The 21,826-nt window shown below is 53.0% G+C and overlaps 64 non-coding genes across 64 annotated transcripts; 40 read left to right on the top strand and 24 right to left on the bottom strand.

Moving 5' to 3' along the window:
- Positions 1 to 96: 96 nt before the first annotated feature.
- On the bottom strand, positions 97 to 168 carry Trnap-agg (transfer RNA proline (anticodon AGG)). Its single transcript has one exon. It is a non-coding gene; the product is annotated as a tRNA-Pro (tRNA).
- Positions 169 to 570: 402 nt separating this feature from the next.
- Trnav-cac (transfer RNA valine (anticodon CAC)) lies at positions 571 to 643 on the top strand. Its single transcript has one exon. It is a non-coding gene; the product is annotated as a tRNA-Val (tRNA).
- Positions 644 to 801: 158 nt separating this feature from the next.
- Positions 802 to 874, top strand: Trnav-aac (transfer RNA valine (anticodon AAC)). Its single transcript has one exon. It is a non-coding gene; the product is annotated as a tRNA-Val (tRNA).
- Positions 875 to 1,068: 194 nt separating this feature from the next.
- Trnap-agg (transfer RNA proline (anticodon AGG)) lies at positions 1,069 to 1,140 on the bottom strand. Its single transcript has one exon. It is a non-coding gene; the product is annotated as a tRNA-Pro (tRNA).
- Positions 1,141 to 1,542: 402 nt separating this feature from the next.
- On the top strand, positions 1,543 to 1,615 carry Trnav-cac (transfer RNA valine (anticodon CAC)). The gene has a single exon. It is a non-coding gene; the product is annotated as a tRNA-Val (tRNA).
- A 158-nt stretch (positions 1,616 to 1,773) lies between these two features.
- On the top strand, positions 1,774 to 1,846 carry Trnav-aac (transfer RNA valine (anticodon AAC)). Its single transcript has one exon. It is a non-coding gene; the product is annotated as a tRNA-Val (tRNA).
- Positions 1,847 to 2,040: 194 nt separating this feature from the next.
- Positions 2,041 to 2,112, bottom strand: Trnap-agg (transfer RNA proline (anticodon AGG)). Its single transcript has one exon. It is a non-coding gene; the product is annotated as a tRNA-Pro (tRNA).
- A 401-nt stretch (positions 2,113 to 2,513) lies between these two features.
- Positions 2,514 to 2,586, top strand: Trnav-cac (transfer RNA valine (anticodon CAC)). Its single transcript has one exon. It is a non-coding gene; the product is annotated as a tRNA-Val (tRNA).
- A 158-nt stretch (positions 2,587 to 2,744) lies between these two features.
- On the top strand, positions 2,745 to 2,817 carry Trnav-aac (transfer RNA valine (anticodon AAC)). The gene has a single exon. It is a non-coding gene; the product is annotated as a tRNA-Val (tRNA).
- A 194-nt stretch (positions 2,818 to 3,011) lies between these two features.
- Trnap-agg (transfer RNA proline (anticodon AGG)) lies at positions 3,012 to 3,083 on the bottom strand. The gene has a single exon. It is a non-coding gene; the product is annotated as a tRNA-Pro (tRNA).
- Positions 3,084 to 3,484: 401 nt separating this feature from the next.
- Positions 3,485 to 3,557, top strand: Trnav-cac (transfer RNA valine (anticodon CAC)). The gene has a single exon. It is a non-coding gene; the product is annotated as a tRNA-Val (tRNA).
- Positions 3,558 to 3,981: 424 nt separating this feature from the next.
- Trnap-agg (transfer RNA proline (anticodon AGG)) lies at positions 3,982 to 4,054 on the bottom strand. Its single transcript has one exon. It is a non-coding gene; the product is annotated as a tRNA-Pro (tRNA).
- Positions 4,055 to 4,454: 400 nt separating this feature from the next.
- Positions 4,455 to 4,527, top strand: Trnav-cac (transfer RNA valine (anticodon CAC)). The gene has a single exon. It is a non-coding gene; the product is annotated as a tRNA-Val (tRNA).
- Positions 4,528 to 4,685: 158 nt separating this feature from the next.
- Positions 4,686 to 4,758, top strand: Trnav-aac (transfer RNA valine (anticodon AAC)). The gene has a single exon. It is a non-coding gene; the product is annotated as a tRNA-Val (tRNA).
- Positions 4,759 to 4,952: 194 nt separating this feature from the next.
- Positions 4,953 to 5,024, bottom strand: Trnap-agg (transfer RNA proline (anticodon AGG)). The gene has a single exon. It is a non-coding gene; the product is annotated as a tRNA-Pro (tRNA).
- A 401-nt stretch (positions 5,025 to 5,425) lies between these two features.
- Trnav-cac (transfer RNA valine (anticodon CAC)) lies at positions 5,426 to 5,498 on the top strand. Its single transcript has one exon. It is a non-coding gene; the product is annotated as a tRNA-Val (tRNA).
- A 158-nt stretch (positions 5,499 to 5,656) lies between these two features.
- On the top strand, positions 5,657 to 5,729 carry Trnav-aac (transfer RNA valine (anticodon AAC)). The gene has a single exon. It is a non-coding gene; the product is annotated as a tRNA-Val (tRNA).
- A 194-nt stretch (positions 5,730 to 5,923) lies between these two features.
- Positions 5,924 to 5,995, bottom strand: Trnap-agg (transfer RNA proline (anticodon AGG)). Its single transcript has one exon. It is a non-coding gene; the product is annotated as a tRNA-Pro (tRNA).
- Positions 5,996 to 6,397: 402 nt separating this feature from the next.
- Positions 6,398 to 6,470, top strand: Trnav-cac (transfer RNA valine (anticodon CAC)). Its single transcript has one exon. It is a non-coding gene; the product is annotated as a tRNA-Val (tRNA).
- Positions 6,471 to 6,628: 158 nt separating this feature from the next.
- Trnav-aac (transfer RNA valine (anticodon AAC)) lies at positions 6,629 to 6,701 on the top strand. Its single transcript has one exon. It is a non-coding gene; the product is annotated as a tRNA-Val (tRNA).
- Positions 6,702 to 6,895: 194 nt separating this feature from the next.
- Positions 6,896 to 6,967, bottom strand: Trnap-agg (transfer RNA proline (anticodon AGG)). Its single transcript has one exon. It is a non-coding gene; the product is annotated as a tRNA-Pro (tRNA).
- Positions 6,968 to 7,369: 402 nt separating this feature from the next.
- Trnav-cac (transfer RNA valine (anticodon CAC)) lies at positions 7,370 to 7,442 on the top strand. Its single transcript has one exon. It is a non-coding gene; the product is annotated as a tRNA-Val (tRNA).
- A 158-nt stretch (positions 7,443 to 7,600) lies between these two features.
- Trnav-aac (transfer RNA valine (anticodon AAC)) lies at positions 7,601 to 7,673 on the top strand. Its single transcript has one exon. It is a non-coding gene; the product is annotated as a tRNA-Val (tRNA).
- A 194-nt stretch (positions 7,674 to 7,867) lies between these two features.
- Positions 7,868 to 7,939, bottom strand: Trnap-agg (transfer RNA proline (anticodon AGG)). The gene has a single exon. It is a non-coding gene; the product is annotated as a tRNA-Pro (tRNA).
- A 632-nt stretch (positions 7,940 to 8,571) lies between these two features.
- Positions 8,572 to 8,644, top strand: Trnav-aac (transfer RNA valine (anticodon AAC)). Its single transcript has one exon. It is a non-coding gene; the product is annotated as a tRNA-Val (tRNA).
- A 194-nt stretch (positions 8,645 to 8,838) lies between these two features.
- Positions 8,839 to 8,910, bottom strand: Trnap-agg (transfer RNA proline (anticodon AGG)). The gene has a single exon. It is a non-coding gene; the product is annotated as a tRNA-Pro (tRNA).
- Positions 8,911 to 9,312: 402 nt separating this feature from the next.
- On the top strand, positions 9,313 to 9,385 carry Trnav-cac (transfer RNA valine (anticodon CAC)). Its single transcript has one exon. It is a non-coding gene; the product is annotated as a tRNA-Val (tRNA).
- Positions 9,386 to 9,543: 158 nt separating this feature from the next.
- Trnav-aac (transfer RNA valine (anticodon AAC)) lies at positions 9,544 to 9,616 on the top strand. The gene has a single exon. It is a non-coding gene; the product is annotated as a tRNA-Val (tRNA).
- Positions 9,617 to 9,810: 194 nt separating this feature from the next.
- On the bottom strand, positions 9,811 to 9,882 carry Trnap-agg (transfer RNA proline (anticodon AGG)). Its single transcript has one exon. It is a non-coding gene; the product is annotated as a tRNA-Pro (tRNA).
- A 364-nt stretch (positions 9,883 to 10,246) lies between these two features.
- Positions 10,247 to 10,319, bottom strand: Trnav-aac (transfer RNA valine (anticodon AAC)). The gene has a single exon. It is a non-coding gene; the product is annotated as a tRNA-Val (tRNA).
- Positions 10,320 to 10,477: 158 nt separating this feature from the next.
- Positions 10,478 to 10,550, bottom strand: Trnav-cac (transfer RNA valine (anticodon CAC)). The gene has a single exon. It is a non-coding gene; the product is annotated as a tRNA-Val (tRNA).
- A 596-nt stretch (positions 10,551 to 11,146) lies between these two features.
- On the top strand, positions 11,147 to 11,219 carry Trnav-cac (transfer RNA valine (anticodon CAC)). The gene has a single exon. It is a non-coding gene; the product is annotated as a tRNA-Val (tRNA).
- Positions 11,220 to 11,377: 158 nt separating this feature from the next.
- Trnav-aac (transfer RNA valine (anticodon AAC)) lies at positions 11,378 to 11,450 on the top strand. The gene has a single exon. It is a non-coding gene; the product is annotated as a tRNA-Val (tRNA).
- Positions 11,451 to 11,644: 194 nt separating this feature from the next.
- On the bottom strand, positions 11,645 to 11,716 carry Trnap-agg (transfer RNA proline (anticodon AGG)). The gene has a single exon. It is a non-coding gene; the product is annotated as a tRNA-Pro (tRNA).
- Positions 11,717 to 12,118: 402 nt separating this feature from the next.
- Trnav-cac (transfer RNA valine (anticodon CAC)) lies at positions 12,119 to 12,191 on the top strand. Its single transcript has one exon. It is a non-coding gene; the product is annotated as a tRNA-Val (tRNA).
- Positions 12,192 to 12,349: 158 nt separating this feature from the next.
- Positions 12,350 to 12,422, top strand: Trnav-aac (transfer RNA valine (anticodon AAC)). Its single transcript has one exon. It is a non-coding gene; the product is annotated as a tRNA-Val (tRNA).
- A 194-nt stretch (positions 12,423 to 12,616) lies between these two features.
- Positions 12,617 to 12,688, bottom strand: Trnap-agg (transfer RNA proline (anticodon AGG)). The gene has a single exon. It is a non-coding gene; the product is annotated as a tRNA-Pro (tRNA).
- A 402-nt stretch (positions 12,689 to 13,090) lies between these two features.
- Positions 13,091 to 13,163, top strand: Trnav-cac (transfer RNA valine (anticodon CAC)). Its single transcript has one exon. It is a non-coding gene; the product is annotated as a tRNA-Val (tRNA).
- Positions 13,164 to 13,321: 158 nt separating this feature from the next.
- Trnav-aac (transfer RNA valine (anticodon AAC)) lies at positions 13,322 to 13,394 on the top strand. Its single transcript has one exon. It is a non-coding gene; the product is annotated as a tRNA-Val (tRNA).
- Positions 13,395 to 13,588: 194 nt separating this feature from the next.
- Positions 13,589 to 13,660, bottom strand: Trnap-agg (transfer RNA proline (anticodon AGG)). The gene has a single exon. It is a non-coding gene; the product is annotated as a tRNA-Pro (tRNA).
- A 402-nt stretch (positions 13,661 to 14,062) lies between these two features.
- Trnav-cac (transfer RNA valine (anticodon CAC)) lies at positions 14,063 to 14,135 on the top strand. The gene has a single exon. It is a non-coding gene; the product is annotated as a tRNA-Val (tRNA).
- Positions 14,136 to 14,293: 158 nt separating this feature from the next.
- Trnav-aac (transfer RNA valine (anticodon AAC)) lies at positions 14,294 to 14,366 on the top strand. The gene has a single exon. It is a non-coding gene; the product is annotated as a tRNA-Val (tRNA).
- A 194-nt stretch (positions 14,367 to 14,560) lies between these two features.
- Positions 14,561 to 14,632, bottom strand: Trnap-agg (transfer RNA proline (anticodon AGG)). The gene has a single exon. It is a non-coding gene; the product is annotated as a tRNA-Pro (tRNA).
- Positions 14,633 to 15,034: 402 nt separating this feature from the next.
- Trnav-cac (transfer RNA valine (anticodon CAC)) lies at positions 15,035 to 15,107 on the top strand. The gene has a single exon. It is a non-coding gene; the product is annotated as a tRNA-Val (tRNA).
- Positions 15,108 to 15,265: 158 nt separating this feature from the next.
- Positions 15,266 to 15,338, top strand: Trnav-aac (transfer RNA valine (anticodon AAC)). Its single transcript has one exon. It is a non-coding gene; the product is annotated as a tRNA-Val (tRNA).
- A 194-nt stretch (positions 15,339 to 15,532) lies between these two features.
- On the bottom strand, positions 15,533 to 15,604 carry Trnap-agg (transfer RNA proline (anticodon AGG)). Its single transcript has one exon. It is a non-coding gene; the product is annotated as a tRNA-Pro (tRNA).
- A 402-nt stretch (positions 15,605 to 16,006) lies between these two features.
- Trnav-cac (transfer RNA valine (anticodon CAC)) lies at positions 16,007 to 16,079 on the top strand. Its single transcript has one exon. It is a non-coding gene; the product is annotated as a tRNA-Val (tRNA).
- Positions 16,080 to 16,237: 158 nt separating this feature from the next.
- Trnav-aac (transfer RNA valine (anticodon AAC)) lies at positions 16,238 to 16,310 on the top strand. The gene has a single exon. It is a non-coding gene; the product is annotated as a tRNA-Val (tRNA).
- A 194-nt stretch (positions 16,311 to 16,504) lies between these two features.
- Trnap-agg (transfer RNA proline (anticodon AGG)) lies at positions 16,505 to 16,576 on the bottom strand. The gene has a single exon. It is a non-coding gene; the product is annotated as a tRNA-Pro (tRNA).
- Positions 16,577 to 16,978: 402 nt separating this feature from the next.
- Trnav-cac (transfer RNA valine (anticodon CAC)) lies at positions 16,979 to 17,051 on the top strand. The gene has a single exon. It is a non-coding gene; the product is annotated as a tRNA-Val (tRNA).
- Positions 17,052 to 17,209: 158 nt separating this feature from the next.
- Trnav-aac (transfer RNA valine (anticodon AAC)) lies at positions 17,210 to 17,282 on the top strand. Its single transcript has one exon. It is a non-coding gene; the product is annotated as a tRNA-Val (tRNA).
- A 194-nt stretch (positions 17,283 to 17,476) lies between these two features.
- Positions 17,477 to 17,548, bottom strand: Trnap-agg (transfer RNA proline (anticodon AGG)). Its single transcript has one exon. It is a non-coding gene; the product is annotated as a tRNA-Pro (tRNA).
- A 402-nt stretch (positions 17,549 to 17,950) lies between these two features.
- Trnav-cac (transfer RNA valine (anticodon CAC)) lies at positions 17,951 to 18,023 on the top strand. The gene has a single exon. It is a non-coding gene; the product is annotated as a tRNA-Val (tRNA).
- Positions 18,024 to 18,181: 158 nt separating this feature from the next.
- Trnav-aac (transfer RNA valine (anticodon AAC)) lies at positions 18,182 to 18,254 on the top strand. Its single transcript has one exon. It is a non-coding gene; the product is annotated as a tRNA-Val (tRNA).
- A 194-nt stretch (positions 18,255 to 18,448) lies between these two features.
- Trnap-agg (transfer RNA proline (anticodon AGG)) lies at positions 18,449 to 18,520 on the bottom strand. The gene has a single exon. It is a non-coding gene; the product is annotated as a tRNA-Pro (tRNA).
- A 402-nt stretch (positions 18,521 to 18,922) lies between these two features.
- On the top strand, positions 18,923 to 18,995 carry Trnav-cac (transfer RNA valine (anticodon CAC)). The gene has a single exon. It is a non-coding gene; the product is annotated as a tRNA-Val (tRNA).
- A 158-nt stretch (positions 18,996 to 19,153) lies between these two features.
- On the top strand, positions 19,154 to 19,226 carry Trnav-aac (transfer RNA valine (anticodon AAC)). The gene has a single exon. It is a non-coding gene; the product is annotated as a tRNA-Val (tRNA).
- A 194-nt stretch (positions 19,227 to 19,420) lies between these two features.
- Trnap-agg (transfer RNA proline (anticodon AGG)) lies at positions 19,421 to 19,492 on the bottom strand. The gene has a single exon. It is a non-coding gene; the product is annotated as a tRNA-Pro (tRNA).
- A 402-nt stretch (positions 19,493 to 19,894) lies between these two features.
- Trnav-cac (transfer RNA valine (anticodon CAC)) lies at positions 19,895 to 19,967 on the top strand. The gene has a single exon. It is a non-coding gene; the product is annotated as a tRNA-Val (tRNA).
- A 158-nt stretch (positions 19,968 to 20,125) lies between these two features.
- Positions 20,126 to 20,198, top strand: Trnav-aac (transfer RNA valine (anticodon AAC)). Its single transcript has one exon. It is a non-coding gene; the product is annotated as a tRNA-Val (tRNA).
- A 194-nt stretch (positions 20,199 to 20,392) lies between these two features.
- On the bottom strand, positions 20,393 to 20,464 carry Trnap-agg (transfer RNA proline (anticodon AGG)). The gene has a single exon. It is a non-coding gene; the product is annotated as a tRNA-Pro (tRNA).
- Positions 20,465 to 20,866: 402 nt separating this feature from the next.
- On the top strand, positions 20,867 to 20,939 carry Trnav-cac (transfer RNA valine (anticodon CAC)). Its single transcript has one exon. It is a non-coding gene; the product is annotated as a tRNA-Val (tRNA).
- Positions 20,940 to 21,097: 158 nt separating this feature from the next.
- Positions 21,098 to 21,170, top strand: Trnav-aac (transfer RNA valine (anticodon AAC)). The gene has a single exon. It is a non-coding gene; the product is annotated as a tRNA-Val (tRNA).
- A 194-nt stretch (positions 21,171 to 21,364) lies between these two features.
- On the bottom strand, positions 21,365 to 21,436 carry Trnap-agg (transfer RNA proline (anticodon AGG)). Its single transcript has one exon. It is a non-coding gene; the product is annotated as a tRNA-Pro (tRNA).
- Between the last annotated feature and the right edge of the window lie 390 nt (positions 21,437 to 21,826).

The following is a 21,826-nucleotide window of genomic DNA, read 5'->3' as shown; positions in this document are numbered from 1 at the left end:
ATTGCTCACATCAAATAAGAAATTCATTTGATATTGGCGGCGAGCTTTTTGCGCTGACTCAGCCACTGACGTGCGATCAGTTTGCACAAAACGCTAGGGCTCGTCCGGGATTTGAACCCGGGACCTCCTGCACCCTAAGCAGGAATCATACCCCTAGACCAACGAGCCCTGTGGCACGTCGAATGCCAGTTATTCCAGTCCCTCGATGTCTTCCAGGGTGCTCTGGAAGTCTCGTTTAGGCTGGCGGGATGGGGGCGACGCGAATTCCCGCGGTCGGCGGCCTTCCTGGGCTATTGGTACCTTCATGTAGTGCTGCCCCTGGGCTCGCACTGCCTGCTGCTGAGAAAGTGATTGCTTTTGCTGATATGACTTGCAATAACGACTGCACGAAACGCCGCTATCTCGTTAGGGGTGCTACGGCAGACACCCTCTCGAGAACCCCGAAGACTTCTTGAGCCCTCGGCTGCGATGGGTTCCAGGCTGACAAAAGAACTGTCGTGTGTGCATTCGCGGATGAGAGAAAGGCTGAGGCAAGTTCGAGTGAACAAGGATGGACTCCTCTGTTGCGGTGTTTCCGTAGTGTAGCGGTTATCACGTCTGCTTCACACGCAGAAGGTCCCCGGTTCGATCCCGGGCAGGAACAGTATTTTCCTGCCTATGTCGTATTGTACTCCAGTGAGCCTCGTCGTGTGTGCATCTGCTGCATGTCCCTTCGTTTTGCAAGTACCACATTTATTGAATTTTTTAGTTACGATGGCAACATCACTACAAGTTGTCTGTGAAGTAAGGTGCACTCAAGCAGTTTCCGTGGTGTAGCGGTTATCACGTCTGCCTAACACGCAGAAGGTCCCCGGTTCGATCCCGGGCGGAAACACTTTTTCATCACTTTAAGCAAGACTTACTAACATGCATCTGCTACCATCTGTACCCGAAACCTTCGTAATTGCCTTCATGCGTCGGACCAGAGTGTCAATTGCTCACATCAAATAAGAAATTCATTTGATATTGGCGGCGAGCTTTTTGCGCTGACTCAGCCACTGACGTGCGATCAGTTTGCACAAAACGCTAGGGCTCGTCCGGGATTTGAACCCGGGACCTCCTGCACCCTAAGCAGGAATCATACCCCTAGACCAACGAGCCCTGTGGCACGTCGAATGCCAGTTATTCCAGTCCCTCGATGTCTTCCAGGGTGCTCTGGAAGTCTCGTTTAGGCTGGCGGGATGGGGGCGGCGCGAATTCCCGCGGTCGGCGGCCTTCCTGGCCTATTGGTACCTTCATGTAGAGGTGCCCCTGGGCTCGCACTGCCTGCTGCTGAGAAAGTGATTGCTTTTGCTGATATGACTTGCAATAACGACTGCGCGAAACGCCGCTATCTCGTTAGGGGTGCTACGGCAGACACCCTCTCGAGAACCCCGAAGACTTCTTGAGCCCTCGGCTGCGATGGGTTCCAGGCTGACAAAAGAACTGTCGTGTGTGCATTCGCGGATGAGAGAAAGGCTGAGGCAAGTTCGAGTGAACAAGGATGGACTCCTCTGCTGCGGTGTTTCCGTAGTGTAGCGGTTATCACGTCTGCTTCACACGCAGAAGGTCCCCGGTTCGATCCCGGGCGGGAACAGTATTTTCCTGCCTATGTCGTATTGTACTCCAGTGAGCCTCGTCGTGTGTGCATCTGCTGCATGTCCCTTCGTTTTGCAAGTACCACATTTATTGAATTTTTTAGTTACGATGGCAACATCACTACAAGTTGTCTGTGAAGTAAGGTGCACTCAAGCAGTTTCCGTGGTGTAGCGGTTATCACGTCTGCCTAACACGCAGAAGGTCCCCGGTTCGATCCCGGGCGGAAACACTTTTTCATCACTTTAAGCAAGACTTACTAACATGCATCTGCTACCATCTGTACCCGAAACCTTCGTAATTGCCTTCATGCGTCGGACCAGAGTGTCAATTGCTCACATCAAATAAGAAATTCATTTGATATTGGCGGCGAGCTTTTTGCGCTGACCCAGCCACTGACGTGCGATCAGTTTGCACAAAACGCTAGGGCTCGTCCGGGATTTGAACCCGGGACCTCCTGCACCCTAAGCAGGAATCATACCCCTAGACCAACGATCCCTGTGGCACGTCGAATGCCAGTTATTCCAGTCCCTCGATGTCTTCCAGGGTGCTCTGGAAGTCTCGTTTAGGCTGGCGGGATGGGGGCGACGCGAATTCCCGCGGTCGGCGGCCTTCCTGGGCTATTGGTACCTTCATGTAGAGCTGCCCCTGGGCTCGCACTGCCTGCTGCTGAGAAAGTGATTGCTTTTGCTGATATGACTTGCAATAACGACTGCGCGAAACGCCGCTATCTCGTTAGGGGTGCTACGGCAGACACCCTCTCGAGAACCCCGAAGACTTCTTGAGCCCTCGGCTGCGATGGGTTCCAGGCTGACAAAGAACTGTCGTGTGTGCATTCGCGGATGAGAGAAAGGCTGAGGCAAGTTCGAGTGAACAAGGATCGACTCCTCGGCTCCGTCGTTTCCGTAGTGTAGCGGTTATCACGTCTGCTTCACACGCAGAAGGTCCCCGGTTCGATCCCGGGCGGGAACAGTATTTTCCTGCCTATGCCGTATTGTACTCCAGTGAGCCTCGTCGTGTGTGCATCTGCTGCATGTCCCTTCGTTTTGCAAGTACCACATTTATTGAATTTTTTAGTTACGATGGCAACATCAATACAAGTTGTCTGTGAAGTAAGGTGCACTCAAGCAGTTTCCGTGGTGTAGCGGTTATCACGTCTGCCTAACACGCAGAAGGTCCCCGGTTCGATCCCGGGCGGAAACACTTTTTCATCACTTTAAGCAAGACTTACTAACATGCATCTGCTACCATCTGTACCCGAAACCTTCGTAATTGCCTTCATGCGTCGGACCAGAGTGTCAATTGCTCACATCAAATAAGAAATTCATTTGATATTGGCGGCGAGCTTTTTGCGCTGACTCAGCCACTGACGTGCGATCAGTTTGCACAAAACGCTAGGGCTCGTCCGGGATTTGAACCCGGGACCTCCTGCACCCTAAGCAGGAATCATACCCCTAGACCAACGAGCCCTGTGGCACGTCGAATGCCAGTTATTCCAGTCCCTCGATGTCTTCCAGGGTGCTCTGGAAGTCTCGTTTAGGCTGGCGGGATGGGGGCGGCGCGAATTCCCGCGGTCGGCGGCCTTCCTGGCCTATTGGTACCTTCATGTAGAGGTGCCCCTGGGCTCGCACTGCCTGCTGCTGAGAAAGTGATTGCTTTTGCTGATATGACTTGCAATAACGACTGCGCGAAACGCCGCTATCTCGTTAGGGGTGCTACGGCAGACACCCTCTCGAGAACCCCGAAGACTTCTTGAGCCCTCGGCTGCGATGGGTTCCAGGCTGACAAAGAAGTGTCGTGTGTGCATTCGCGGATGAGAGAAAGGCTGAGGCAAGTTCGAGTGAACAAGGATGGACTCCTCGGCTCCGTCGTTTCCGTAGTGTAGCGGTTATCACGTCTGCTTCACACGCAGAAGGTCCCCTTTTCGATCCCGGGCGGGAACAGTATTTTCCTGCCTATGCCGTATTGTACTCCAGTGAGCCTCGTCGTGTGTGCATCTGCTGCATGTCCCTTCGTTTTGCAAGTACCACATTTATTGAATTTTTTAGTTACGATGGCAACATCACTACAAGTTGTCTGTGAAGTAAGGTGCACTCAAGCAGTTTCCGCGGTGTAGCGGTTATCACGTCTGCCTAACACGCAGAAGGTCCCCGGTTCTTTCCCGGGCGGATACACTTTTTCATCACTTTAAGCAAGACTTACTAACACGCATCTGCTACCATCTGTACCCGAAACCTTCGTAATTGCCTTCATGCGTCGGACCAGAGTGTCAATTGCTCACATCAAATAAGAAATTCATTTGATATTGGCGGCGAGCTTTTTGCGCTGACTCAGCCACTGACGTGCGATCAGTTTGCACAAAACGCTAGGGCTCGTCGGGATTTGAACCCGGGACCTCCTGCACCCTAAGCAGGAATCATACCCCTAGACCAACGAGCCCTGTGGCACGTCGAATGCCAGTTATTCCAGTCCCTCGATGTCTTCCAGGGTGCTCTGGAAGTCTCGTTTAGGCTGGCGGGATGGGGGCGGCGCGAATTCCCGCGGTCGGCGGCCTTCCTGGCCTATTGGTACCTTCATGTAGAGGTGCCCCTGGGCTCGCACTGCCTGCTGCTGAGAAAGTGATTGCTTTTGCTGAAATGACTTGCAATAACGACTGCGCGAAACGCCGCTATCTCGTTAGGGGTGCTACGGCAGACACCCTCTCGAGAACCCCGAAGACTTCTTGAGCCCTCGGCTGCGATGGGTTCCAGGCTGACAAAGAACTGTCGTGTGTGCATTCGCGGATGAGAGAAAGGCTGAGGCAAGTTCGAGTGAACAAGGATGGACTCCTCGGCTCCGTCGTTTCCGTAGTGTAGCGGTTATCACGTCTGCTTCACACGCAGAAGGTCCCCGGTTCGATCCCGGGCGGGAACAGTATTTTCCTGCCTATGCCGTATTGTACTCCAGTGAGCCTCGTCGTGTGTGCATCTGCTGCATGTCCCTTCGTTTTGCAAGTACCACATTTATTGAATTTTTTAGTTACGATGGCAACATCACTACAAGTTGTCTGTGAAGTAAGGTGCACTCAAGCAGTTTCCGTGGTGTAGCGGTTATCACGTCTGCCTAACACGCAGAAGGTCCCCGGTTCGATCCCGGGCGGAAACACTTTTTCATCACTTTAAGCAAGACTTACTAACATGCATCTGCTACCATCTGTACCCGAAACCTTCGTAATTGCCTTCATGCGTCGGACCAGAGTGTCAATTGCTCACATCAAATAAGAAATTCATTTGATATTGGCGGCGAGCTTTTTGCGCTGACTCAGCCACTGACGTGCGATCAGTTTGCACAAAACGCTAGGGCTCGTCCGGGATTTGAACCCGGGACCTCCTGCACCCTAAGCAGGAATCATACCCCTAGACCAACGAGCCCTGTGGCACGTCGAATGCCAGTTATTCCAGTCCCTCGATGTCTTCCAGGGTGCTCTGGAAGTCTCGTTTAGGCTGGCGGGATGGGGGCGGCGCGAATTCCCGCGGTCGGCGGCCTTCCTGGCCTATTGGTACCTTCATGTAGAGGTGCCCCTGGGCTCGCACTGCCTGCTGCTGAGAAAGTGATTGCTTTTGCTGATATGACTTGCAATAACGACTGCGCGAAACGCCGCTATCTCGTTAGGGGTGCTACGGCAGACACCCTCTCGAGAACCCCGAAGACTTCTTGAGCCCTCGGCTCCGATGGGTTCCAGGCTGACAAAGAACTGTCGTGTGTGCATTCGCGGATGAGAGAAAGGCTGAGGCAAGTTCGAGTGAACAAGGATGGACTCCTCGGCTCCGTCGTTTCCGTAGTGTAGCGGTTATCACGTCTGCTTCACACGCAGAAGGTCCCCTTTTCGATCCCGGGCGGGAACAGTATTTTCCTGCCTATGCCGTATTGTACTCCAGTGAGCCTCGTCGTGTGTGCATCTGCTGCATGTCCCTTCGTTTTGCAAGTACCACATTTATTGAATTTTTTAGTTACGATGGCAACATCACTACAAGTTGTCTGTGAAGTAAGGTGCACTCAAGCAGTTTCCGTGGTGTAGCGGTTATCACGTCTGCCTAACACGCAGAAGGTCCCCGGTTCGATCCCGGGCGGATACACTTTTTCATCACTTTAAGCAAGACTTACTAACATGCATCTGCTACCATCTGTACCCGAAACCTTCGTAATTGCCTTCATGCGTCGGACCAGAGTGTCAATTGCTCACATCAAATAAGAAATTCATTTGATATTGGCGGCGAGCTTTTTGCGCTGACTCAGCCACTGACGTGCGATCAGTTTGCACAAAACGCTAGGGCTCGTCCGGGATTTGAACCCGGGACCTCCTGCACCCTAAGCAGGAATCATACCCCTAGACCAACGAGCCCTGTGGCACGTCGAATGCCAGTTATTCCAGTCCCTCGATGTCTTCCAGGGTGCTCTGGAAGTCTCGTTTAGGCTGGCGGGATGGGGGCGGCGCGAATTCCCGCGGTCGGCGGCCTTCCTGGCCTATTGGTACCTTCATGTAGAGGTGCCCCTGGGCTCGCACTGCCTGCTGCTGAGAAAGTGATTGCTTTTGCTGATATGACTTGCAATAACGATTGCGCGAAACGCCGCTATCTCGTTAGGGGTGCTACGGCAGACACCCTCTCGAGAACCCCGAAGACTTCTTGAGCCCTCGGCTGCGATGGGTTCCAGGCTGACAAAAGAACTGTCGTGTGTGCATTCGCGGATGAGAGAAAGGCTGAGGCAAGTTCGAGTGAACAAGGATGGACTCCTCGGCTCCGTCGTTTCCGTAGTGTAGCGGTTATCACGTCTGCTTCACACGCAGAAGGTCCCCGGTTCGATCCCGGGCGGGAACAGTATTTTCCTGCCTATGCCGTATTGTACTCCAGTGAGCCTCGTCGTGTGTGCATCTGCTGCATGTCCCTTCGTTTTGCAAGTACCACATTTATTGAATTTTTTAGTTACGATGGCAACATCACTACAAGTTGTCTGTGAAGTAAGGTGCACTCAAGCAGTTTCCGTGGTGTAGCGGTTATCACGTCTGCCTAACACGCAGAAGGTCCCCGGTTCGATCCCGGGCGGATACACTTTTTCATCACTTTAAGCAAGACTTACTAACATGCATCTGCTACCATCTGTACCCGAAACCTTCGTAATTGCCTTCATGCGTCGGACCAGAGTGTCAATTGCTCACATCAAATAAGAAATTCATTTGATATTGGCGGCGAGCTTTTTGCGCTGACTCAGCCACTGACGTGCGATCAGTTTGCACAAAACGCTAGGGCTCGTCCGGGATTTGAACCCGGGACCTCCTGCACCCTAAGCAGGAATCATACCCCTAGACCAACGAGCCCTGTGGCACGTCGAATGCCAGTTATTCCAGTCCCTCGATGTCTTCCAGGGTGCTCTGGAAGTCTCGTTTAGGCTGGCGGGATGGGGGCGGCGCGAATTCCCGCGGTCGGCGGCCTTCCTGGGCTATTGGTACCTTCATGTAGAGGTGCCCCTGGGCTCGCACTGCCTGCTGCTGAGAAAGTGATTGCTTTTGCTGATATGACTTGCAATAACGATTGCGCGAAACGCCGCTATCTCGTTAGGGGTGCTACGGCAGACACCCTCTCGAGAACCCCGAAGACTTCTTGAGCCCTCGGCTGCGATGGGTTCCAGGCTGACAAAAGAACTGTCGTGTGTGCATTCGCGGATGAGAGAAAGGCTGAGGCAAGTTCGAGTGAACAAGGATGGACTCCTCGGCTCCGTCGTTTCCGTAGTGTAGCGGTTATCACGTCTGCTTCACACGCAGAAGGTCCCCGGTTCGATCCCGGGCGGGAACAGTATTTTCCTGCCTATGCCGTATTGTACTCCAGTGAGCCTCGTCGTGTGTGCATCTGCTGCATGTCCCTTCGTTTTGCAAGTACCACATTTATTGAATTTTTTAGTTACGATGGCAACATCACTACAAGTTGTCTGTGAAGTAAGGTGCACTCAAGCAGTTTCCGTGGTGTAGCGGTTATCACGTCTGCCTAACACGCAGAAGGTCCCCGGTTCGATCCCGGGCGGAAACACTTTTTCATCTCTTTAAGCAAGACTTACTAACATGCATCTGCTACCATCTGTACCCGAAACCTTCGTAATTGCCTTCATGCGTCGGACCAGAGTGTCAATTGCTCACATCAAATAAGAAATTCATTTGATATTGGCGGCGAGCTTTTTGCGCTGACTCAGCCACTGACGTGCGATCAGTTTGCACAAAACGCTAGGGCTCGTCCGGGATTTGAACCCGGGACCTCCTGCACCCTAAGCAGGAATCATACCCCTAGACCAACGATCCCTGTGGCACGTCGAATGCCAGTTATTCCAGTCCCTCGATGTCTTCCAGGGTGCTCTGGAAGTCTCGTTTAGGCTGGCGGGATGGGGGCGGCGCGAATTCCCGCGGTCGGCGGCCTTCCTGGCCTATTGGTACCTTCATGTAGAGGTGCCCCTGGGCTCGCACTGCCTGCTGCTGAGAAAGTGATTGCTTTTGCTGATATGACTTGCAATAACGACTGCGCGAAACGCCGCTATCTCGTTAGGGGTGCTACGGCAGACACCCTCTCGAGAACCCCGAAGACTTCTTGAGCCCTCGGCTGCGATGGGTTCCAGGCTGACAAAGAACTGTCGTGTGTGCATTCGCGGATGAGAGAAAGGCTGAGGCAAGTTCGAGTGAACAAGGATGGACTCCTCGGCTCCGTCGTTTCCGTAGTGTAGCGGTTATCACGTCTGCTTCACACGCAGAAGGTCCCATTTTCGATCCCGGGCGGGAACAGTATTTTCCTGCCTATGCCGTATTGTACTCCAGTGAGCCTCGTCGTGTGTGCATCTGCTGCATGTCCCTTCGTTTTGCAAGTACCACATTTATTGAATTTTTTAGTTACGATGGCAACATCACTACAAGTTGTCTGTGAAGTAAGGTGCACTCAAGCAGTTTCCGTGGTGTAGCGGTTATCACGTCTGCCTAACACGCAGAAGGTCCCCGGTTCGATCCCGGGCGGATACACTTTTTCATCACTTTAAGCAAGACTTACTAACATGCATCTGCTACCATCTGTACCCGAAACCTTCGTAATTGCCTTCATGCGTCGGACCAGAGTGTCAATTGCTCACATCAAATAAGAAATTCATTTGATATTGGCGGCGAGCTTTTTGCGCTGACTCAGCCACTGACGTGCGATCAGTTTGCACAAAACGCTAGGGCTCGTCCGGGATTTGAACCCGGGACCTCCTGCACCCTAAGCAGGAATCATACCCCTAGACCAACGAGCCCTGTGGCACGTCGAATGCCAGTTATTCCAGTCCCTCGATGTCTTCCAGGGTGCTCTGGAAGTCTCGTTTAGGCTGGCGGGATGGGGGCGGCGCGAATTCCCGCGGTCGGCGGCCTTCCTGGCCTATTGGTACCTTCATGTAGAGGTGCCCCTGGGCTCGCACTGCCTGCTGCTGAGAAAGTGATTGCTTTTGCTGATATGACTTGCAATAACGATTGCGCGAAACGCCGCTATCTCGTTAGGGGTGCTACGGCAGACACCCTCTCGAGAACCCCGAAGACTTCTTGAGCCCTCGGCTGCGATGGGTTCCAGGCTGACAAAAGAACTGTCGTGTGTGCATTCGCGGATGAGAGAAAGGCTGAGGCAAGTTCGAGTGAACAAGGATGGACTCCTCGGCTCCGTCGTTTCCGTAGTGTAGCGGTTATCACGTCTGCTTCACACGCAGAAGGTCCCCGGTTCGATCCCGGGCGGGAACAGTATTTTCCTGCCTATGTCGTATTGTACTCCAGTGAGCCTCGTCGTGTGTGCATCTGCTGCATGTCCCTTCGTTTTGCAAGTACCACATTTATTGAATTTTTTAGTTACGATGGCAACATCACTACAAGTTGTCTGTGAAGTAAGGTGCACTCAAGCAGGTTCCGTGGTGTAGCGGTTATCACGTCTGCCTAACACGCAGAAGGTCCCCGGTTCGATCCCGGGCGGAAACACTTTTTCATCACTTTAAGCAAGACTTACTAACATGCATCTGCTACCATCTGTACCCGAAACCTTCGTAATTGCCTTCATGCGTCGGACCAGAGTGTCAATTGCTCACATCAAATAAGAAATTCATTTGACATTGGTGGCGAGCTTTTTGCGCTGACTCAGCCACTGACGTGCGATCAGTTTGCACAAAACGCTAGGGCTCGTCCGGGATTTGAACCCGGGACCTCCTGCACCCTAAGCAGGAATCATACCCCTAGACCAACGAGCCCTGTGGCACGTCGAATGCCAGTTATTCCAGTCCCTCGATGTCTTCCAGGGTGCTCTGGAAGTCTCGTTTAGGCTGGCGGGATGGGGCCGACGCGAATTCCCGCGGTCGGCGGCCTTTCTGGGCTATTGGTACCTTCATGTAGAGCTGCCCCTGGGCTCGCACTGCCTGCCTAGCGTTTTGTGCAAACTGATCGCACGTCAGTGGCTGAGTCAGCGCAAATAGCTCGCCGCCAATATCAAATGAATTTCTTATTTGATGTGAGCAATTGACACTCTGGTCCGACGCATGAAGGCAATTACGAAGGTTTCGGGTACAGATGGTAGCAGATGCATGATAGTAAGTCTTGGTTAAAGTGATGAAAAAGTGTTTCCGCCCGGGATCGAACCGGGGACCTTCTGCGTGTTAGGCAGACGTGATAACCGCTACACCACGGAAACTGCTTGAGTGCACCTTACTTCACAGACAACTTGTAGTGATGTTGCCATCGTAACTAAAAAATTCAATAAATGTGGTACTTGCAAAACGAAGGGACATGCAGCAGATGCACACACGACGAGGCTCACTGGAGTACAATACGGCATAGGCAGGAAAATACTGTTCCCGCCCGGGATCGAACCGGGGACCTTCTGCGTGTGAAGCAGACGTGATAACCGCTACACTACGGAAACAACGCAGCCGAGGAGTCCATCCTTGTTCACTCGAACTTGCCTCAGCCTTTCTCTCATCCGCGAATGCACACACGACAGTTCTTTTGTCAGCCTGGAACCCATCGCAGCCGAGGGCTCAAGAAGTCTTCGGGGTTCTCGAGAGGGTGTCTGCCGTAGCACCCCTACGCAGGAATCATACCCCTAGACCAACGAGCCCTGTGGCACGTCGAATGCCAGTTATTCCAGTCCCTCGATGTCTTCCAGGGTGCTCTGGAAGTCTCGTTTAGGTGGCGGGATGGGGGCGGCGCGAATTCCCGCGGTCGGCGGCCTTCCTGGGCTATTGGTACCTTCATGTAGAGGTGCCCCTGGGCTCGCACTGCCTGCTGCTGAGAAAGTGATTGCTTTTGCTGATATGACTTGCAATAACGATTGCGCGAAACGCCGCTATCTCGTTAGGGGTGCTACGGCAGACACCCTCTCGAGAACCCCGAAGACTTCTTGAGCCCTCGGCTGCGATGGGTTCCAGGCTGACAAAAGAACTGTCGTGTGTGCATTCGCGGATGAGAGAAAGGCTGAGGCAAGTTCGAGTGAACAAGGATGGACTCCTCGGCTCCGTCGTTTCCGTAGTGTAGCGGTTATCACGTCTGCTTCACACGCAGAAGGTCCCCGGCTCGATCCCGGGCGGGAACAGTATTTTCCTGCCTATGCCGTATTGTACTCCAGTGAGCCTCGTCGTGTGTGCATCTGCTGCATGTCCCTTCGTTTTGCAAGTACCACATTTATTGAATTTTTTAGTTACGATGGCAACATCACTACAAGTTGTCTGTGAAGTAAGGTGCACCCAAGCAGTTTCCGTGGTGTAGCGGTTATCACGTCTGCCTAACACGCAGAAGGTCCCCGGTTCGATCCCGGGCGGAAACACTTTTTCATCACTTTAACCAAGACTTACTAACATGCATCTGCTACCATCTGTACCCGAAACCTTCGTAATTGCCTTCATGCGTCGGACCAGAGTGTCAATTGCTCACATCAAATAAGAAATTCATTTGATATTGGCGGCGAGCTATTTGCGCTGACTCAGCCACTGACGTGCGATCAGTTTGCACAAAACGCTAGGGCTCGTCCGGGATTTGAACCCGGGACCTCCTGCACCCTAAGCAGGAATCATACCCCTAGACCAACGAGCCCTGTGGCACGTCGAATGCCAGTTATTCCAGTCCCTCGATGTCTTCCAGGGTGCTCTGGAAGTCTCGTTTAGGCTGGCGGGATGGGGGCGACGCGAATTCCCGCGGTCGGCGGCCTTCCTGGGCTATTGGTACCTTCATGTAGAGCTGCCCCTGGGCTCGCACTGCCTGCTGCTGAGAAAGTGATTGCTTTTGCTGATATGACTTGCAATAACGACTGCGCGAAACGCCGCTATCTCGTTAGGGGTGCTACGGCAGACACCCTCTCGAGAACCCCGAAGACTTCTTGAGCCCTCGGCTGCGATGGGTTCCAGGCTGACAAAAGAACTGTCGTGTGTGCATTCGCGGATGAGAGAAAGGCTGAGGCAAGTTCGAGTGAACAAGGATGGACTCCTCGGCTCCGTCGTTTCCGTAGTGTACCGGTTATCACGTCTGCTTCACACGCAGAAGGTCCCCGGTTCTATCCCGGGCGGGAACAGTATTTTCCTGCCTATGCCGTATTGTACTCCAGTGAGCCTCGTCGTGTGTGCATCTGCTGCATGTCCCTTCGTTTTGCAAGTACCACATTTATTGAATTTTTTAGTTACGATGGCAACATCACTACAAGTTGTCTGTGAAGTAAGGTGCACTCCAGCAGTTTCCGTGGTGTAGCGGTTATCACGTCTGCCTAACACGCAGAAGGTCCCCGGTTCGATCCCGGGCGGAAACACTTTTTCATCACTTTAAGCAAGACTTACTAACATGCATCTGCTACCATCTGTACCCGAAACCTTCGTAATTGCCTTCATGCGTCGGACCAGTGTGTCAATTGCTCACATCAAATAAGAAATTCATTTGATATTGGCGGCGAGCTTTTTGCGCTGACTCAGCCACTGACGTGCGATCAGTTTGCACAAAACGCTAGGGCTCGTCCGGGATTTGAACCCGGGACCTCCTGCACCCTAAGCAGGAATCATACCCCTAGACCAACGAGCCCTGTGGCACGTCGAATGCCAGTTATTCCAGTCCCTCGATGTCTTCCAGGGTGCTCTGGAAGTCTCGTTTAGGCTGGCGGGATGGGGGCGGCGCGAATTCCCGCGGTCGGCGGCCTTCCTGGGCTATTGGTACCTTCATGTAGAGGTGCCCCTGGGCTCGCACTGCCTGCTGCTGAGAAAGTGATTGCTTTTGCTGATATGACTTGCAATAACGATTGCGCGAAACGCCGCTATCTCGTTAGGGGTGCTACGGCAGACACCCTCTCGAGAACCCCGAAGACTTCTTGAGCCCTCGGCTGCGATGGGTTCCAGGCTGACAAAAGATCTGTCGTGTGTGCATTCGCGGATGAGAGAAAGGCTGAGGCAAGTTCGAGTGAACAAGGATGGACTCCTCGGCTCCGTCGTTTCCGTAGTGTACCGGTTATCACGTCTGCTTCACACGCAGAAGGTCCCCGGTTCGATCCCGGGCGGGAACAGTATTTTCCTGCCTATGCCGTATTGTACTCCAGTGAGCCTCGTCGTGTGTGCATCTGCTGCATGTCCCTTCGTTTTGCAAGTACCACATTTATTGAATTTTTTAGTTACGATGGCAACATCACTACAAGTTGTCTGTGAAGTAAGGTGCACTCCAGCAGTTTCCGTGGTGTAGCGGTTATCACGTCTGCCTAACACGCAGAAGGTCCCCGGTTCGATCCCGGGCGGAAACACTTTTTCATCACTTTAAGCAAGACTTACTAACATGCATCTGCTACCATCTGTACCCGAAACCTTCGTAATTGCCTTCATGCGTCGGACCAGTGTGTCAATTGCTCACATCAAATAAGAAATTCATTTGATATTGGCGGCGAGCTTTTTGCGCTGACTCAGCCACTGACGTGCGATCAGTTTGCACAAAACGCTAGGGCTCGTCCGGGATTTGAACCCGGGACCTCCTGCACCCTAAGCAGGAATCATACCCCTAGACCAACGAGCCCTGTTGCACGTCGAATGCCAGTTATTCCAGTCCCTCGATGTCTTCCAGGGTGCTCTGGAAGTCTCGTTTAGGCTGGCGGGATGGGGGCGGCGCGAATTCCCGCGGTCGGCGGCCTTCCTGGGCTATTGGTACCTTCATGTAGAGGTGCCCCTGGGCTCGCACTGCCTGCTGCTGAGAAAGTGATTGCTTCTGCTGATATGACTTGCAATAACGATTGCGCGAAACGCCGCTATCTCGTTAGGGGTGCTACGGCAGACACCCTCTCGAGAACCCCGAAGACTTCTTGAGCCCTCGGCTGCGATGGGTTCCAGGCTGACAAAAGATCTGTCGTGTGTGCATTCGCGGATGAGAGAAAGGCTGAGGCAAGTTCGAGTGAACAAGGATGGACTCCTCGGCTCCGTCGTTTCCGTAGTGTAGCGGTTATCACGTCTGCTTCACACGCAGAAGGTCCCCGGTTCGATCCCGGGCGGGAACAGTATTTTCCTGCCTATGCCGTATTGTACTCCAGTGAGCCTCGTCGTGTGTGCATCTGCTGCATGTCCGTTCGTTTTGCAAGTACCACATTTATTGAATTTTTTAGTTACGATGGCAACATCACTACAAGTTGTCTGTGAAGTAAGGTGCACTCAAGCAGTTTCCGTGGTGTAGCGGTTATCACGTCTGCCTAACACGCAGAAGGTCCCCGGTTCGATCCCGGGCGGAAACACTTTTTCATCACTTTAAGCAAGACTTACTAACATGCATCTGCTACCATCTGTACCCGAAACCTTCGTAATTGCCTTCATGCGTCGGACCAGAGTGTCAATTGCTCACATCAAATAAGAAATTCATTTGATATTGGCGGCGAGCTTTTTGCGCTGACTCAGCCACTGACGTGCGATCAGTTTGCACAAAACGCTAGGGCTCGTCCGGGATTTGAACCCGGGACCTCCTGCACCCTAAGCAGGAATTATACCCCTAGACCAACGAGCCCTGTGGCACGTCGAATGCCAGTTATTCCAGTCCCTCGATGTCTTCCAGGGTGCTCTGGAAGTCTCGTTTAGGCTGGCGGGATGGGGGCGGCGCGAATTCCCGCGGTCGGCGGCCTTCCTGGGCTATTGGTACCTTCATATAGAGGTGCCCCTGGGCTCGCACTGCCTGCTGCTGAGAAAGTGATTGCTTTTGCTGATATGACTTGCAATAACGATTGCGCGAAACGCCGCTATCTCGTTAGGGGTGCTACGGCAGACACCCTCTCGAGAACCCCGAAGACTTCTTGAGCCCTCGGCTGCGATGGGTTCCAGGCTGACAAAAGATCTGTCGTGTGTGCATTCGCGGATGAGAGAAAGGCTGAGGCAAGTTCGAGTGAACAAGGATGGACTCCTCGGCTCCGTCGTTTCCGTAGTGTAGCGGTTATCACGTCTGCTTCACACGCAGAAGGTCCCCGGTTCGATCCCGGGCGGGAACGGTATTTTCCTGCCTATGCCGTATTGTACTCCAGTGAGCCTCGTCGTGTGTGCATCTGCTGCATGTCCCTTCGTTTTGCAAGTACCACATTTATTGAATTTTTTAGTTACGATGGCAACATCACTACAAGTTGTCTGTGAAGTAAGGTGCACTCAAGCAGTTTCCGTGGTGTAGCGGTTATCACGTCTGCCTAACACGCAGAAGGTCCCCGGTTCGATCCCGGGCGGAAACACTTTTTCATCACTTTAAGGAAGACTTACTAACATGCATCTGCTACCATCTGTACCCGAAACCTTCGTAATTGCCTTCATGCGTCGGACCAGAGTGTCAATTGCTCACATCAAATAAGAAATTCATTTGATATTGGCGGCGAGCTTTTTGCGCTGACTCAGCCACTGACGTGCGATCAGTTTGCACAAAACGCTAGGGCTCGTCCGGGATTTGAACCCGGGACCTCCTGCACCCTAAGCAGGAATCATACCCCTAGACCAACGAGCCCTGTGGCACGTCGAATGCCAGTTATTCCAGTCCCTCGATGTCTTCCAGGGTGCTCTGGAAGTCTCGTTTAGGCTGGCGGGATGGGGGCGACGCGAATTCCCGCGGTCGGCGGCCTTCCTGGGCTATTGGTACCTTCATGTAGAGCTGCCCCTGGGCTCGCACTGCCTGCTGCTGAGAAAGTGATTGCTTTTGCTGATATGACTTGCAATAACGACTGCGCGAAACGCCGCTATCTCGTTAGGGGTGCTACGGCAGACACCCTCTCGAGAACCCCGATGACTTCTTGAGCCCTCGGCTGCGATGGGTTCCAGGCTGACAAAAGAACTGTCGTGTGTGCATTCGCGGATGAGAGAAAGGCTGAGGCAAGTTCGAGTGAACAAGGATGGACTCCTCGGCTCCGTCGTTTCCGTAGTGTACCGGTTATCACGTCTGCTTCACACGCAGAAGGTCCCCGGTTCTATCCCGGGCGGGAACAGTATTTTCCTGCCTATGCCGTATTGTACTCCAGTGAGCCTCGTCGTGTGTGCATCTGCTGCATGTCCCTTCGTTTTGCAAGTACCACATTTATTGAATTTTTTAGTTACGATGGCAACATCACTACAAGTTGTCTGTGAAGTAAGGTGCACTCCAGCAGTTTCCGTGGTGTAGCGGTTATCACGTCTGCCTAACACGCAGAAGGTCCCCGGTTCGATCCCGGGCGGAAACACTTTTTCATCACTTTAAGCAAGACTTACTAACATGCATCTGCTACCATCTGTACCCGAAACCTTCGTAATTGCCTTCATGCGTCGGACCAGTGTGTCAATTGCTCACATCAAATAAGAAATTCATTTGATATTGGCGGCGAGCTTTTTGCGCTGACTCAGCCACTGACGTGCGATCAGTTTGCACAAAACGCTAGGGCTCGTCCGGGATTTGAACCCGGGACCTCCTGCACCCTAAGCAGGAATCATACCCCTAGACCAACGAGCCCTGTGGCACGTCGAATGCCAGTTATTCCAGTCCCTCGATGTCTTCCAGGGTGCTCTGGAAGTCTCGTTTAGGCTGGCGGGATGGGGGCGGCGCGAATTCCCGCGGTCGGCGGCCTTCCTGGGCTATTGGTACCTTCATGTAGAGGTGCCCCTGGGCTCGCACTGCCTGCTGCTGAGAAAGTGATTGCTTTTGCTGATATGACTTGCAATAACGATTGCGCGAAACGCCGCTATCTCGTTAGGGGTGCTACGGCAGACACCCTCTCGAGAACCCCGAAGACTTCTTGAGCCCTCGGCTGCGATGGGTTCCAGGCTGACAAAAGATCTGTCGTGTGTGCATTCGCGGATGAGAGAAAGGCTGAGGCAAGTTCGAGTGAACAAGGATGGACTCCTCGGCTCCGTCGTTTCCGTAGTGTACCGGTTATCACGTCTGCTTCACACGCAGAAGGTCCCCGGTTCGATCCCGGGCGGGAACAGTATTTTCCTGCCTATGCCGTATTGTACTCCAGTGAGCCTCGTCGTGTGTGCATCTGCTGCATGTCCCTTCGTTTTGCAAGTACCACATTTATTGAATTTTTTAGTTACGATGGCAACATCACTACAAGTTGTCTGTGAAGTAAGGTGCACTCCAGCAGTTTCCGTGGTGTAGCGGTTATCACGTCTGCCTAACACGCAGAAGGTCCCCGGTTCGATCCCGGGCGGAAACACTTTTTCATCACTTTAAGCAAGACTTACTAACATGCATCTGCTACCATCTGTACCCGAAACCTTCGTAATTGCCTTCATGCGTCGGACCAGTGTGTCAATTGCTCACATCAAATAAGAAATTCATTTGATATTGGCGGCGAGCTTTTTGCGCTGACTCAGCCACTGACGTGCGATCAGTTTGCACAAAACGCTAGGGCTCGTCCGGGATTTGAACCCGGGACCTCCTGCACCCTAAGCAGGAATCATACCCCTAGACCAACGAGCCCTGTTGCACGTCGAATGCCAGTTATTCCAGTCCCTCGATGTCTTCCAGGGTGCTCTGGAAGTCTCGTTTAGGCTGGCGGGATGGGGGCGGCGCGAATTCCCGCGGTCGGCGGCCTTCCTGGGCTATTGGTACCTTCATGTAGAGGTGCCCCTGGGCTCGCACTGCCTGCTGCTGAGAAAGTGATTGCTTCTGCTGATATGACTTGCAATAACGATTGCGCGAAACGCCGCTATCTCGTTAGGGGTGCTACGGCAGACACCCTCTCGAGAACCCCGAAGACTTCTTGAGCCCTCGGCTGCGATGGGTTCCAGGCTGACAAAAGATCTGTCGTGTGTGCATTCGCGGATGAGAGAAAGGCTGAGGCAAGTTCGAGTGAACAAGGATGGACTCCTCGGCTCCGTCGTTTCCGTAGTGTAGCGGTTATCACGTCTGCTTCACACGCAGAAGGTCCCCGGTTCGATCCCGGGCGGGAACAGTATTTTCCTGCCTATGCCGTATTGTACTCCAGTGAGCCTCGTCGTGTGTGCATCTGCTGCATGTCCGTTCGTTTTGCAAGTACCACATTTATTGAATTTTTTAGTTACGATGGCAACATCACTACAAGTTGTCTGTGAAGTAAGGTGCACTCAAGCAGTTTCCGTGGTGTAGCGGTTATCACGTCTGCGTAACACGCAGAAGGTCCCCGGTTCGATCCCGGGCGGAAACACTTTTTCATCACTTTAAGCAAGACTTACTAACATGCATCTGCTACCATCTGTACCCGAAACCTTCGTAATTGCCTTCATGCGTCGGACCAGAGTGTCAATTGCTCACATCAAATAAGAAATTCATTTGATATTGGCGGCGAGCTTTTTGCGCTGACTCAGCCACTGACGTGCGATCAGTTTGCACAAAACGCTAGGGCTCGTCCGGGATTTGAACCCGGGACCTCCTGCACCCTAAGCAGGAATTATACCCCTAGACCAACGAGCCCTGTGGCACGTCGAATGCCAGTTATTCCAGTCCCTCGATGTCTTCCAGGGTGCTCTGGAAGTCTCGTTTAGGCTGGCGGGATGGGGGCGGCGCGAATTCCCGCGGTCGGCGGCCTTCCTGGGCTATTGGTACCTTCATATAGAGGTGCCCCTGGGCTCGCACTGCCTGCTGCTGAGAAAGTGATTGCTTTTGCTGATATGACTTGCAATAACGATTGCGCGAAACGCCGCTATCTCGTTAGGGGTGCTACGGCAGACACCCTCTCGAGAACCCCGAAGACTTCTTGAGCCCTCGGCTGCGATGGGTTCCAGGCTGACAAAAGATCTGTCGTGTGTGCATTCGCGGATGAGAGAAAGGCTGAGGCAAGTTCGAGTGAACAAGGATGGACTCCTCGGCTCCGTCGTTTCCGTAGTGTAGCGGTTATCACGTCTGCTTCACACGCAGAAGGTCCCCGGTTCGATCCCGGGCGGGAACAGTATTTTCCTGCCTATGCCGTATTGTACTCCAGTGAGCCTCGTCGTGTGTGCATCTGCTGCATGTCCCTTCGTTTTGCAAGTACCACATTTATTGAATTTTTTAGTTACGATGGCAACATCACTACAAGTTGTCTGTGAAGTAAGGTGCACTCAAGCAGTTTCCGTGGTGTAGCGGTTATCACGTCTGCCTAACACGCAGAAGGTCCCCGGTTCGATCCCGGGCGGAAACACTTTTTCATCACTTTAAGGAAGACTTACTAACATGCATCTGCTACCATCTGTACCCGAAACCTTCGTAATTGCCTTCATGCGTCGGACCAGAGTGTCAATTGCTCACATCAAATAAGAAATTCATTTGATATTGGCGGCGAGCTTTTTGCGCTGACTCAGCCACTGACGTGCGATCAGTTTGCACAAAACGCTAGGGCTCGTCCGGGATTTGAACCCGGGACCTCCTGCACCCTAAGCAGGAATCATACCCCTAGACCAACGAGCCCTGTGGCACGTCGAATGCCAGTTATTCCAGTCCCTCGATGTCTTCCAGGGTGCTCTGGAAGTCTCGTTTAGGCTGGCGGGATGGGGGCGACGCGAATTCCCGCGGTCGGCGGCCTTCCTGGGCTATTGGTACCTTCATGTAGAGCTGCCCCTGGGCTCGCACTGCCTGCTGCTGAGAAAGTGATTGCTTTTGCTGATATGACTTGCAATAACGACTGCGCGAAACGCCGCTATCTCGTTAGGGGTGCTACGGCAGACACCCTCTCGAGAACCCCGAAGACTTCTTGAGCCCTCGGCTGCGATGGGTTCCAGGCTGACAAAAGAACTGTCGTGTGTGCATTCGCGGATGAGAGAAAGGCTGAGGCAAGTTCGAGTGAACAAGGATGGACTCCTCGGCTCCGTCGTTTCCGTAGTGTAGCGGTTATCACGTCTGCTTCACACGCAGAAGGTCCCCGGTTCGATCCCGGGCGGGAACAGTATTTTCCTGCCTATGCCGTATTGTACTCCAGTGAGCCTCGTCGTGTGTGCATCTGCTGCATGTCCCTTCGTTTTGCAAGTACCACATTTATTGAATTTTTTAGTTACGATGGCAACATCACTACAAGTTGTCTGTGAAGGAAGGTGCACTCAAGCAGTTTCCGTGGTGTAGCGGTTATCGCGTCTGCCTAACACGCAGAAGGTCCCCGGTTCGATCCCGGGCGGAAACACTTTTTCATCACTTTAAGCAAGACTTACTAACATGCATCTGCTACCATCTGTACCCGAAACCTTCGTAATTGCCTTCATGCGTCGGACCAGAGTGTCAATTGCTCACATCAAATAAGAAATTCATTTGATATTGGCGGCGAGCTTTTTGCGCTGACTCAGCCACTGACGTGCGATCAGTTTGCACAAAACGCTAGGGCTCGTCCGGGATTTGAACCCGGGACCTCCTGCACCCTAAGCAGGAATCATACCCCTAGACCAACGAGCCCTGTGGCACGTCGAATGCCAGTTATTCCAGTCCCTCGATGTCTTCCAGGGTGCTCTGGAAGTCTCGTTTAGGCTGGCGGGATGGGGGCGACGCGAATTCCCGCGGTCGGCGGCCTTCCTGGGCTATTGGTACCTTCATGTAGAGCTGCCCCTGGGCTCGCACTGCCTGCTGCTGAGAAAGTGATTGTTTTTGCTGATATGACTTGCAATAACGACTGCGCGAAACGCCGCTATCTCGTTAGGGGTGCTACGGCAGACACCCTCTCGAGAACCCCGAAGACTTCTTGAGCCCTCGGCTGCGATGGGTTCCAGGCTGACAAAAGAACTGTCGTGTGTGCATTCGCGGATGAGAGAAAGGCTGAGGCAAGTTCGAGTGAACAAGGATGGACTCCTCGGCTCCGTCGTTTCCGTAGTGTACCGGTTATCACGTCTGCTTCACACGCAGAAGGTCCCCGGTTCGATCCCGGGCGGGAACAGTATTTTCCTGCCTATGCCGTATTGTACTCCAGTGAGCCTCGTCGTGTGTGCATCTGCTGCATGTCCCTTCGTTTTGCAAGTACCACATTTATTGAATTTTTTAGTTACGATGGCAACATCACTACAAGTTGTCTGTGAAGTAAGGTGCACTCAAGCAGTTTCCGTGGTGTAGCGGTTATCACGTCTGCCTAACATGCAGAAGGTCCCCGGTTCGATCCCGGGCGGAAACACTTTTTCATCACTTTAAGCAAGACTTACTAACATGCATCTGCTACCATCTGTACCCGAAACCTTCGTAATTGCCTTCATGCGTCGGACCAGTGTGTCAATTGCTCACATCAAATAAGAAATTCATTTGATATTGGCGGCGAGCTTTTTGCGCTGACTCAGCCACTGACGTGCGATCAGTTTGCACAAAACGCTAGGGCTCGTCCGGGATTTGAACCCGGGACCTCCTGCACCCTAAGCAGGAATCATACCCCTAGACCAACGAGCCCTGTGGCACGTCGAATGCCAGTTATTCCAGTCCCTCGATGTCTTCCAGGGTGCTCTGGAAGTCTCGTTTAGGCTGGCGGGATGGGGGCGGCGCGAATTCCCGCGGTCGGCGGCCTTCCTGGGCTATTGGTACCTTCATGTAGAGGTGCCCCTGGGCTCGCACTGCCTGCTGCTGAGAAAGTGATTGCTTTTGCTGATATGACTTGCAATAACGATTGCGCGAAACGCCGCTATCTCGTTAGGGGTGCTACGGCAGACACCCTCTCGAGAACCCCGAAGACTTCTTGAGCCCTCGGCTGCGATGGGTTCCAGGCTGACAAAAGATCTGTCGTGTGTGCATTCGCGGATGAGAGAAAGGCTGAGGCAAGTTCGAGTGAACAAGGATGGACTC

This window comes from Schistocerca cancellata, chromosome 2, assembly GCF_023864275.1.
Source record: "Schistocerca cancellata isolate TAMUIC-IGC-003103 chromosome 2, iqSchCanc2.1, whole genome shotgun sequence".
In the NCBI taxonomy this organism is placed as follows: Eukaryota; Metazoa; Arthropoda; class Insecta; order Orthoptera; family Acrididae; genus Schistocerca; species Schistocerca cancellata.
Note: the sequence above shows the minus strand (reverse complement) of the source record. Positions and strands in the feature narration are given on the sequence as shown.